Here is an 11,284-nt window from a genome sequence, read left to right as displayed (position 1 = left end):
GCAACTCACCAATGTAAAGTGTACACGTCAATGGCTTGTAGTATGTCTGTGGAGCTGTACGACCGTCATCGAATCGGTTTTAGACATTTTCATCACCCCCAAAGGAAACCACACAGCCGTCAGCAGTCAGTCTCAATTTCCCCTTGAACAATCCAGTCCTAGGCAAACATTAATCTACTTCACGTCTCTGTAGATTTGCCTGTTCTGGAAATTTCATATAAATGGACTCACACAGTACACGGTCATTGGTGTCTGGCTTCTTCCAGTTAGCCTATCTCCAGTAATCATCTATGCTGCAGGATGTATCAGTGTTCCATTCCTCCTTATAATCAAACAACATCCTGTCATATGAACATACAATGTTTTATTTGTTCATCAGTTAATAGACATTTGGGTTGTTTCTATTCTTTGGCAATTGTGAATAATACTGCTAGGAGATGCAAACTATTATATATAGGATGGATAAACAACAAGGTCCTACTGTACAGCACAGGGAACTATATTCAATATTCTGTGACAAACCATCATGGAAAAGAATATGAAAAAGAATATATATATGTATAACCGAATCACCTTTTTTTACAGCAGAAATTAACACATTGTTAATCAACTAGGCTTCAATAAAATTGAAAAAAAATAAAACTGCTATGAGAAGTTTTGATATAGAAAAGTGTTTTCCTTTCTCCTGGGTGTACACCTAGGAGTGGATATGCCAGGTCATAAGGTAAACTCTATGTTTAACTACGTTAGGAACTGCCCGACCGTTTTCCAAACAGCTGCTTGGCAAAGAGTCTGCATTCCTACCAGCCGCGTAGGAGTTCGAATTTCTCCACATCCTCACCGACACTTGTTACTGTCCGTCTTTCATAGAGGCTTATGAAGTGGTATCTCACTGTGGGTTTGATATGCATTTCCGTGATGGCTGGTGATGTTGAAAATCTTCTAATGTGCTTATTGGCCATTTACATAGCTTCTTTGCCTACTTCAGATCTTTACCTATTTTTGAATTAGGTTATTTTTTTTAATAAATTTATTTATTTTTGGCTGCGTTGGGTCTTCATTGCTGCGCGTGGGCTTTCTGTAGTGAGCGGGGGCTACTCTTGTTGCAGTGTGTGGGCTTCTAATTGCGGTGGCTTCTCTTGTTGCAGAGCACGGGCTCTAGGTGAGCAGCCTCAGGAGTTATGGCACGCGGGCTCAGTAGCTGTGGCTCGTGGGCTCTAGGGCACTGGCTCAGTAGTTGCGGCACGCGGGCTTATTTGCTCTGCGGCATGTGGGATCTTCCTGGACCAGGGCTTGAACCCGTGTCCCCTGCACTGGCAGGCGGATCCTTAACCACTGTGCCACCAGGGAAGCCCAAGGTTATCTTTTTATTATTGAGTTGTCAGAGATACAAGTCTAGAATACATGATTTGCAAATATTTTTTCTCATTCTGTAGGTTGTCGTTTCACTCTCTTATCAGTGTCTTTTAATACGCAAAATTTTAAAATTTTTGTTGAAGTCCAATTTATTTTTCTGTTGCCACTTGTACTTTTGGTGTTATACCTTGAAAAATCATTGCACAACCCAAGGTCATGAAGATGAACACCTACGTTGTCTTCTAAGAGTGTTACAGTTTTAGCTCTTATATTTAAGCCTTTGATCCATTCTGAGTTAATTTTTGTATATAGTGTAAGGTGGGGTCCAACTTCATTCTTTTGCGTGTTGATATCCAGTTGTCCTAGAACATGCGTGGAAGAGGCTATTTGCCAGTGAATTGTCTTGGCACATTTGTCAAAAATCAATTACCATAAATGTAGGAGTTTATTTCTGGTCGATCAATTCTATTCCAAAAATCTATGTCAATCCTTATGCCAGAACCCCTGTCCTAATTACTGTATTAAGTTCTGAAACCAGGAAGGGTGAGTCTTCCAAGTCTGCTCTTTGTTAAGATTGCTCTGGGTATTCTGGGTCTCTTCAATTTCATATGAACTTTAGGGCCAGTTTGTCGGTTTCTACAAGGAATCCATCTGAGATTCTGAGAGAGAGACGCTGCGTTGACTCTACAGGTCAACTCAGGGAGCACTGCCATTTTAACGGTAACGTCTTCTGATTCATGAACATGGGATGTTTTTCCATTTATTTGGCACTTTCTTTAATTTCGTTCAACATTTTGCAGTTTTAAGAGCATGTTTTATACTTCTTTAACTGCATTTACTCCTAAGTACAGGCACACCTTGTTTTATTGTGCTTCACTTTATTGCACTTTGCAGATACTGCCTTTTTCATATGAAGTGAAGGTTTGTTGGCAACCCTGCGTTGAGCAAGTCTATTGTCGCCATTTTTCCAACAGCATTTGCTCACTTGGTGTCTCTGTGTCACATTTTGGTAATTCTCACAATATTCCAACCTTTTTCATTGTTCCATTTGTCATTATGATCTGTGATCAGTGATCTTTAATGTTACTATTGAAGAAAGATTATGACTTGCTGAAGGCTCAGATGATGGTACTTTTTAGCAGTAAAGCATTTTTTAATTAAGGCATGTACATTGTTCCTTTAGACCTAATGCCACTGCATACTTAACAGACTACAGACAGTGTAAACATAACTTTTATATGCACCGGGAACCCAGAATATTTGTGTGACTCGCTTTATCGTGATACTCACTTTACTGCGGGGGTCTGGAACCAAACCCGCAATATCTCCGAGGTATGCTTGTGTTTCATTCTTTTCCATGCTGTTGTAAAAGGAATTATTTTCTTAATTTCATTTCAGATTGTTTGTTCTAAGTGTACAGCATTACAGTTGATTTTTGTAGACTGATCTCGTATCCTGCAACCTTTCTGAATGTGTCTATTAGTTCTAACGGTTTAGTGGATTCCTTAGGGTTTTCCATACCCAAGATCATGTCACCTGCAATCAGAGACAGTTTCACTTCGTTCTTCCCAATCCAGAAGCCTTTCGTATTCTTCACTAACTGCCCTGGCTAGACCTCCCAGGAGAACGCTGAGTAGAGGTAGTGAGAGTGGGCATCCTTGTATTGACCCTAATCTTAGGGGGAAAGCTTTCGGTCCACAATTAAGTATGATGTTAGCTGTGGGGTTTTCATAGGTGCTCTTTTTAGGCTGAAGACGTTTCCTCCGATTCCTGGTTTGTTGTTGTTTCATTTATTTATTTTGGCTGTGCTGGGTCTTAGTTGCAGCATGCAGGATCTTTAGTTGTGGCATGTGTGATCTAGTTCCCTGACCAGGGATTGAACCCAGTCCCCCTGCATTGGGAGCACAGAGTCTTAGCCACTGGACCACCAGGGAAGTCCCTAGTTTTTTTTTGTTTTTTTTATCTTAAAGAGGTATTGGAATTTCTCAAATTCCAAATTAGTTTGCGTAACAAATTTCCAAATTTCTCTGCATGAGACACTCCCGTGTGCAATTGTGCTTCCCTCTGCATTCTCTCCCTATACCATCTCCACAGCTCAGTATCACTCATCTTTCCAGGTCTGTACTTCAGGGCAGTGCTGGACCACCCTATTCAAAGTTCCCATCCACCGCTACCTCCTCCCGCGTCAGCCCTCACACAGCCTTCGACGCACTCGTCATTACTGTTCTCAGTACAGGTTTGCTCACGTTTGCATAGGGTTCAGTATTTGCCAGCATGAATGCATCACTGTAATCCTCACAACAACCTTACTAGGTAGACGCTATTAACACAGTTTCACCGATGTTGAAACTGAACGAGAGGTTAAGTGTCTTGTTCGAAGTCATGCAGTTGATAAGTGGCAGACTCAGGATTCAAACTCAGGGCCCGTCACTCCTGAGACCATTGTCTTAAACCTCTGGCTGTCGTGCCTATCAATAACTGCTCTCACTTGCTTCTTACCATATTTTCTATCTAGACACAAGCAGCAATCTCTTTATCGCTGTACTTTTAGCACCTAACACGAGCGTGGCAGGTGTTAATAAATACTTAGTGAACAAATGAACACGGGACCTAGGATGCCCTATAGAAGAGTTCCACAGGACTCTGGGGAGCCCTGCCGACGACACACGTCCACGGAGAGTCACGAGGCTCATCCACTTCTGAGACCCTTCAGGGAGGAAGGTTAACTTTAATGTTTCTCAAACTCACTGGAGCGCAGACCCATCTTCATAGCCCTGTCTCCACTGCACTAACAGTCTAGAGAAGTGTGTTCCATGGAACACACTTTGAGAAATCCTGCCCTAGAGTGGCAGGGCAGATAGCACAGTCCCTAGAAAGGTGCTTCTGTTCCCTTCCGTGCCTGGCTCTGCCCTCCTCTAAAAAGTCTAACTTGGAGTCCCTGAAAGCTCTGTTCAAAAAGGAAACCCCAGTACATTAAGCTTTGCTTTTCTTTCACACATTGGAACACATGGCTACTAAGGAGACAGACAGATTTTTCCAACGTGTCAGATGGCTCTCCCCTCTGGATGCTGGTGGTCCCGTAACTTGTCACCGAGGAACCTTTAATTTTCTCAGACCTCTGGTTTGTTGAGAGGGATTTAAACAAACTCATCCTTCACAACGTCCTTTAACCTATTCTCAGAACTGCAGCCAAAACTCTGCTGTGCCAACCACAGCAGAGTTGTATTTCTTTCTAAATACTTACCGTAATGGCGATGTCTAAATCATGGCTTCTGATAGAGAAGGACTTCGAAACTCTCCCTGTCTCCGCTCTCCCAGTCTTCTAGCTCACGTACTCCAACTCTTCCTGCAAAAGGAGAAAGAAAAATTTCTACTCGGAAATCTGAGAAAGCAAACAGCAAACAATATAAGGCAGCCACATGCATGAGCGAGGTGAGATACATGGCTGTGATTCATCTGCTTCTAAGGAGCTTTTCCCTTTCAATTAATCAGCTTACATCGGTGACTACAAATTATAGGCAGTGGTTAGAATATCTTTTTACACCTCTTAGAAAAAATACTCAATTAAAAATACACTTTTTATAGAGTTGCCATATGATGCAGCAATCCCACTCCCGGGCACATATCCAGAGAAAACTCTAATTCGAAAAGACACATGCACCCCAATGTTCACAGCAGCACTATTCACAATAGCCAGGACATGGAAGTAACCTAAATGTCCATGAACAGAGGAATGGATAAAGAAGATGTGGTACACATATACAATGGAATACTACTCAGCCATAAACAAGAATGAAATAACGCCATTTGCAGCAACATGGACCTAGAGATTGTCATACCAAGTGAAGAAAGTCAGACAGAGACAAATATCACGTGATGTAACTTACATGTGGAATCTAAAAAATGATACAAGTTAACTTATTTACAAAACAGAAGACTCACAGACATAGAAAACAAACTTATGGTTACCAAAGGGGAAAGAGGGAGAGGGAGAAATTGGGAATTTGGGATTAACATATACACACTAGTACATGCAAAATAGATAACCAACACGGACCTACTGCATAGCACAGGGAACTACACTCAATATGTTGTAATAACCTATAAGGGAAAAGAATCTGAAAAAGAATATAGATATATGTGTGTGTGTTATATATATTTATATAAATTATACATATTTATATATATAAATTCAGTTTATATAGATAAACTGGATCACTTTGCTGTACAACTGAAACTAACACAACATTGTAAATCAACTATACTTCAATAAAATAATAAATAGAATTTTCAAAAAAGAAAAGCAAAAACAAACAAACAAATACATTTTTTCCTTCATCTCAAACTCAGTGAATAAAATCATTTCTATGTGATCGTTCTCCAAAGCTCTGATTTTTCTCTGGTGATGAAATCTGACATCTGATAGCATCAAGATAGCAGAGCTATCTTGAGTAAATATGAGTTCTTTCTACGACACAAATTTACATCAGACCCGAACAAGGGGCTTTGGGAGAGAAGCCTTGTAACAAAGGAAGACTCGAAAAGACAGAGGAGGGTGGGCTGGAACTCATCGAGGAGCTGGATGTGTACAACGAGAGGGAAGCGACAAAGGCCCAGGTCCTTAAAAAAGAGAGAGGCTGGGTAAAGAAGTTGAGACCAGCGTAACCCGTCTAGGGCGTCAGGACTGAGGGACTGACTGGGCTAGAAGCTGGTCTGTGCCATTAATTCCAGGCAGAGAAAATCTTCAGCGTTCATTTCCCTCAAAGGCTGGGGAAACAAGGGAAAACACCACCTGTGCTGGAAGTACAACAGAGTAGGACAGAGGGAAGGATGCACTTCCTAACTGTGAGTAATTTGCATACAGCATGACCTCCCTGGAAGTGCGCTCATTCCTCACCCTCAAAAGGCCAGCTGCCTGTGTGGCACTGCAATGACTCAGCCTGGGAGAGAGGCACCATGCATGAGCAAGGCTCCAGCCTGAGATCCCGGACTAGAGAGGGAAGCCCTAGGTCTGTTAGTTAGTTAATGGTTAGTTGTTTAGCGGTTAGGCTTTGGGAAGTCTTTGGTTTTAGGGGCTAATGAGGCACCTCTTCCTCTCTCTTCCTGATGTCTAGGCAGTACTGGCTTGTATCACCTTTTGAAAACATCATCTTAGGAAAGAGTTCACTCGAGTACAAGAGGCCCTGAGCTGGCGAGCAGCCAGCGTCCTAAAGGTCAGAGCTGGTGTCAGTAGCAGGTTTGGGAAGCACGTGGGAGGCGAGCTATCAGAGCCTCTTTTACCTCCTGTAGAGAGAATGGGGTTCATCTCCAGAAGCCCAGGCAGCGGCAGTTTACAAGGAAATGAGCCTGTGGGGAGGTGGGGGGGGGGGGGACAGTCGACCATTTGAAGTTCCCACAAAGCACAAAAACATTGTTACCACTGCTCCGTGAACTTCAGACAGCCCTGAACTCATGACTTGAAGCCACAAAGACGCTTGTGGTTAACACAGACCGACTATTGGGTTTAAGGAGAATTTTTTGTGCCAAAAAAATTTATTTGCCTTCCTCCCCCCAAAATCTGTTTATTATTAAAAAGCCCTGGAGACTTGGGAACTGGGCTAGACCAATGTTAGCCTGTCCTTCTCCCGAGCCTCTTCCAGGCACCAAACTGGGGAGGAAGTGCCGGCTTTAGGAAGGAGACCCTCTTTCCACACTGGCTGCAAAGGGAAGGGAAAATGAACTTATTTCACGAAGAAAAAAGGCCAAGAAAACCAAAAGAAGCCAAGAGACAAGGGCAGGAGAGGACATACTCATCTCTCTTTCTCTTTGGAGAGCACCCCCTCTGTCCTTGGTATACAGCCCCTGGTACCCTCTAGAGCTGGGGTTCTCAATCTCGCATGTACAGAGGGATCCCCCTGGGGCTCTACTACCAGGGGGCGAGAAAGAAGAAAATCTCCAGTGGAGATCGTGAGCCCAGGGACGAAGAAGGAGTTTGAAAGTCCCCTACCTGAAACACTTTCATTCTTGGAATCTGCTTTGTCTAAAGACAAAGGGAAACCTTGGTCACTAGATAATAAAACTTCAGAATACAGCATTGGCAGGAAAACAAAACAATGTATCGGCTTCAGTGCACTCATGATAACTTGGGGGAAAAAAAACAAAAGAGCAAGGCCCACAGTGAGGCAAGGGTCAAAACTAAGTGACAGGCTGAAGTTTAACTAAACTAGTCAAACCTGTATAAAACCAGAAAAAAATCCACAGGAGAACAGGGCACTGGAAGAATCACTATGGTTTTAGTGCAGCAGGAAGACACGTCCAGCTCAAGGTCAGATCCCGCGGGCTTGTCCAGTCTCTCCAGGGCTCTCTCCATCCTTCGAAAGCATATCTTCCTGGTCAAAAAGAAACTTTCACTGGACTTTCAGACGATTATCTCTATGCAAAAACTCTGACAGGACTCTGTCACTAACTCTAGACCCACTGCATCTGGAGGGGAGATTACGGCAGAGAAAGACAGGCTTTCATCTTAACGTTTCAGAAGACAGGTCTGACAGGAGGTGCGGTGGAGGTGTACACAGGAAAGGGACATTTCGGTGAGTTGTAGGCACACATTACAGTCGGCCCTTCGTATCTGAAGGGGATTGGTTCTGACCCCCTTGGATATCAAAATCCATGGATGCTCAAATGCCTTATGGAAAGTGGTATAGTAATAGATGTGGCACATATATACAATGGAATACTACTCAGCCATAAAAAAGAATGAAATAATGCCATTTGCAGCAACATGGATGGACCTAGAGATGATCATACTGAGTGAAGTAAGTCAGACGGAGAAAGACAAATACCATACGATATCACTTATATGGGGAATCTAAAATGACACAAATGAACTTATCTACAAAATAGAAACAGACTCACAGACATAGAGGACAGACTGGTGGTTGCCAAGGGAGAGGGGGTTGGGGGAGGGATGGAGTGGGAGGTTGGGGTGAGCAGATGCAAACTAGTATCTATAGGATGGATAAACAACAAGGTCCTACTGTACAGCACAGGGAACTATATCCAGTATCCTGTGATAAACCATAATGGAAAAGAATATTAAAAAAAGAATGTGTACGTATATATATGTATAATGGAATCACTTTGCTGTACAGCAGAAATTAATACATTGTCAATCAACTACACTTTAATTAAAATTTTTAAAAATTAAATTTAGAAAACAGAAAAATGTGGTCTAGTATTTGCATATAATCTATGCGCATCCTCCCGTATACTTTAACTCAGTTCTAGATGACTTACAACACCTAATAAAATGTAAATAGTTGCTGGTGTGCAGAAAATTCAAGTTCCGCTTTTTGGAACTTTCTGGAATTTTTCCCCCCAATATCTTTGATCTTCAGTTGGTTGGATCCAGGGATGCAGAAGCCATGGACACGGAGGGCCAACGGCACCTAACTACCACAGTGTCAGGTGCCTCTGGGTTAGAGTATTGACCAGAGTCTCATCCCCTCACCAGGCCTCCGAGGGTCCCCTCTTACCGACTCTGGGGATGACGTTTCCCCAGACCCAACTTTCTCTCTGGCTACTTTCTCCCGTCTTTCTCTCCCTGGATGCCTAGAGCAAGAAAGGAGGTTCTTGAAGATATTTTCCTAGAGCCATAGGCACTTCCTCCATGCTCCCCCAACAAACCTCAAGACACCTTCCAGGATTCAGCTCAGAGGGCCTCCGGGTCCTAGGAGGCTTCCCTGACTGCCTCCCTTCCTACTCAGGGACCTCGCTCCCTCCTCAACTTGTGCCAAACACCTGGTTAAAACGACGACTGTAGTTCATTCTCAACCATCGTGGGTTGGTTTAGTCACAGCAATAATAGTAATAATAATAATTTTAAAATAGTAATCATTTTAATTATTTGGACATTTATAAAAAATAAACGTCTCCAAATCAGAAAAATCACGTGCCTATTAGAAGGTGTCCACTGACCGGCACTACGAAAACCTACACACATCTGCGTGGGTCTGTGACAGTGTGGGGACAGCCCAGTTCCATCAGCCCCCAGGCAGGCACTTACAATACTGGTGCCCAAGCCGAGGTGACAATCTGTTAGCGTCAATTCCAGGACCACGCAAGCCGATGGAAAAACCATTAGCAAGTCACTGGACTGGCACGAGCAGAAGCCAAGGCTAGAGGCAGACGAGAAATGACAACGGGCGTAGGTGCCATAGGAGGTGAGGCAGCAAAGATGCTGAGGGAGAGCCCCCCCCCCAAAGATCCTGGGCCCCCGGCCGCCTCTAGAAAGAGCGCAGGACCGACCACTGGCAATGACACACTGAGGCTGCCTAGGCTTCGTTTTAATATGGAATTGGGGGTGGGTACAGGAAGCTTGGATAAAGAATAAATAACAGGCCATTTAAAGAGTACTAACAATGGCCCATTTTATTTGTCAAGTAATTTATCAGAGATTTTGTGATCCTGAACCATTACTCTTGTACTATTTTTACACATTAGGATAACATCCATAGAACATTGAGTATTTTCCTAAATACTGGATTCTTTTACTAAGTAAATGTTGGTCATTTTCACTAAATAAGGGTATGTTAAACGCATTTGGAGGTACAATTTGACTGTGCCAACTTTTTGTCCTCCACTTCTCTTAACGAAGAGAACTTCTTATGTATTTTTTTTTTCTCTAAAATGGACTGTGCGTTGTTATAAGCAGGTCTCTGATCTTGTATCTTTGTAGTATTTCACAGCCCCGAGTCCAGTGCTCAAGGAGATGCGGAGAGACCGACAGGAACCAGTGGGCACAGGGCAGCTCACTCCCCTGGGAGGGCGTCTGGCAATCAGCACGCCACCAGCTGCAGGAAGATGCCACAGTCAAAATAGCAGCTGACGTGGGGACACATGAAGGAGAGGGAGCTAAAATAAGCACACAATCCTCCCTGGTGACATCCAGAAACACCACCTCCCCTCTGTCCTTGGGGACACCTTCCTATGGGGACACGCTTCCCACTTCATGGGCTTTATGCTGCCACCAGGTGGGCTTCCCATGTGTCCCATTACAGCACAGGTTCTTAAAAGGCCATGTCAGGTCCTCATGCATTTCCAAATATGCTCCTGTAAAACCCTGGGAGGTGTTCCGCTCCACAATTCAAAGCATGTACGTGTCATCCAAAACCGCAAGTAGAAAAATTAAGTTAGTGGGCTGAATTCTCAATTTTAAGTTCTCTCGTACATTTTTTTTTCAAATTCTTCGGCGTCTCCTACTGCTTGCCTAAGAGCAACCACAAAATAAATAAACAAGTAGCAAACAAACCTTAAAGGAAAACTCAGCTTGCTGTTTGACAGATATATGCGCTTGGGAATATGATTTCATATTGTTTATAGCATCCAAATATAGAGCTATGTGTCCCTCAAAATTAATCTGTTGAAATCCTAATCCCCATTGTGATGGTATTTGGAGGTGGGGCCTTTGGGAGGTGATTAGGTTATGAAGGTGGGACCCTCATGATGGGATTAGTGCCCTTACAGAAGAGACATAGAGCTTGCTTCTGCTCTCTGCTCTCCTCCAAGGGAGGACACAGGAAGAAGGCGGCTGTGTGCAAACCAAGAAGGGAGCCCTAACCAGGAACTGAATCTGCCAGCTACTTGCCCTTGGACTTCCCAGCCTCCAGAATCATGAGAAATAAATGTTTGTTGTTTAAGCCACTCAGCCTACGGTGTTCTGTTACCACAGCCTGATCTAAGACCTATAGTAAGACAGATAGTAAGAGCCACCTTTATATTTATGAATGATATAAATATATATACACACACACATATACACACATATGTATATAGGTATACATGTATATACACACACATCACACATATATTTGTAATTATAATGACACAACATACCACGTGCCAAGTTGCAACACAGAACGCGACACTGCAACATTTCACAGCGTGCCTC

General features: G+C 43.2%; 1 protein-coding gene across 15 annotated transcripts in view; it reads right to left on the bottom strand.

Moving 5' to 3' along the window:
* The window catches only part of SVIL (supervillin), a 244,879-nt gene that overhangs the window by 170,452 nt on the left and 63,143 nt on the right, over positions 1–11,284 (bottom strand). For 14 of the 15 annotated variants that reach the window (XM_029236869.1, XM_029236871.1, XM_029236875.1 and 11 more), the window contains one exon: positions 4,601–4,702. The gene's annotated coding sequence lies outside the window, so the exon portion shown is untranslated. Of the gene's footprint in view, positions 1–4,600; positions 4,703–7,568; positions 7,903–11,284 lie in introns of those variants that run through there. The other variant, XM_029236879.1, reaches the window with a different exon arrangement.

Source organism: Monodon monoceros, unplaced genomic scaffold (genome assembly GCF_005190385.1).
Source record: "Monodon monoceros isolate NGI ecotype Baffin Bay Population unplaced genomic scaffold, NGI_Narwhal_1 Super_Scaffold_21, whole genome shotgun sequence".
NCBI classification, from domain to species: domain Eukaryota; kingdom Metazoa; phylum Chordata; class Mammalia; order Artiodactyla; family Monodontidae; genus Monodon; species Monodon monoceros.
Note: the sequence above shows the minus strand (reverse complement) of the source record. Positions and strands in the feature narration are given on the sequence as shown.